The 1,275-nt window shown below is 38.1% G+C and overlaps 1 non-coding gene across 1 annotated transcript; it reads right to left on the minus strand.

The window, feature by feature from the left end:
- Positions 1-403: 403 nt before the first annotated feature.
- On the minus strand, positions 404-507 carry LOC112496376 (small nucleolar RNA R71). The gene has a single exon (XR_003062913.1). It is a non-coding gene; the product is annotated as a small nucleolar RNA R71 (small nucleolar RNA).
- Positions 508-1,275: the final 768 nt, after the last annotated feature.

Genomic DNA, 1,275 nt, shown 5'->3' on the forward strand with positions numbered 1-1,275 from the left:
TAAGATGGATTTGCAGTAACAACAACAACAACAACCACAGGAGAGGCCATTTAAGGACTACTTTAGTCCCTTAGATAATTTGAGCACATCATGCATAAGATACCCAAATGTAATTGCTAAGAGTTTTAAGTTAAAACATAGTGTGCTAAATTGTCTCCCAACATTCTATGGCCTAGAAAATGAGGACCCATATAATCATCTGAATGATTTTTATGCTGTTTGTCAAACTTTTAAATATGAGAATTTTTCAGACAATGATGTTAAACTTATACTATTCCCATTTTCTTTAAAGGATAGAGCACGTTCATGGCTCAATACATTGCCTGCTAATAACATTACATCATGGGAACAAATGGTAACAAAATTTTTGAATAAATACTTCCCAGTGCATAAAACCAATGCTATTCGCAGGGAAATCTCAGAGTTTACCCAGAGAGATAATGAGCAGTTTTTCGAAACATGGGAGCGATTCAATGGGCTACTCTTGAAGTGTCCACATCATGGGTACGAGAAATGGCACCAATGCTAATACTTTTTGGAGGGATTATTGTCGCATGTGCAAGAGTGGCTAATGGCAACAAGTGGAGGAGAGCTAATGTCAAAAAGGGCATCAGAGATTTAAGATTCCTTCCAGCGACAAATAAATAATTCCCAACAACAGAATCGATCACTCATGAATACTAAAAGAATTAAGGGAGTAAATGAGGTTCACATTGGCAAGTCAAGTTTGGGAATTAAAGAAGTTAAAGAAATAATTGAAGGTCTTTCCCGACAAATAACATCATTAACGGCTATTAAATCAACAGAAGCACATGACCATTACTCATACTCAGATCAAGCCAATGCTATAAGTGCAATGAGAAAGCCATCAAATTATAACTCATACTCCAACACATATAACCCTGGATAGAGAGACCACCCTAATTTTTCATGGTCTCAAGGATTTCAACAAAATGGACCAGTAGCTCCAACTCCACCAATGCAACCAATTCCTCAAGTTCTTCAAGCCTCTCAGCCACCATTTAGACCATACAATCAAAACCCGAATTACTCTCAACTTAGACCATGGGAGGATGCATTCCAGAATTTCAGGAATGTTACTCACTCCACGATCGAGCAACAGAACTGCGCCATTGATGAACTACGAAATGAGATGAGAGCAAGCTTCAACTCACAAGCCCAATCAGTTTCAAACCTCGAGAAGATAGTGGGACAGCTTGCCTCTTCAGTTCAAACTTTGGTAATGACTGTTGAGAAAGACAAATTTCCAAGTCA

The sequence above is a fragment of the Citrus sinensis genome, chromosome 7, assembly GCF_022201045.2.
Source record: "Citrus sinensis cultivar Valencia sweet orange chromosome 7, DVS_A1.0, whole genome shotgun sequence".
Taxonomy (NCBI): domain Eukaryota; kingdom Viridiplantae; phylum Streptophyta; class Magnoliopsida; order Sapindales; family Rutaceae; genus Citrus; species Citrus sinensis.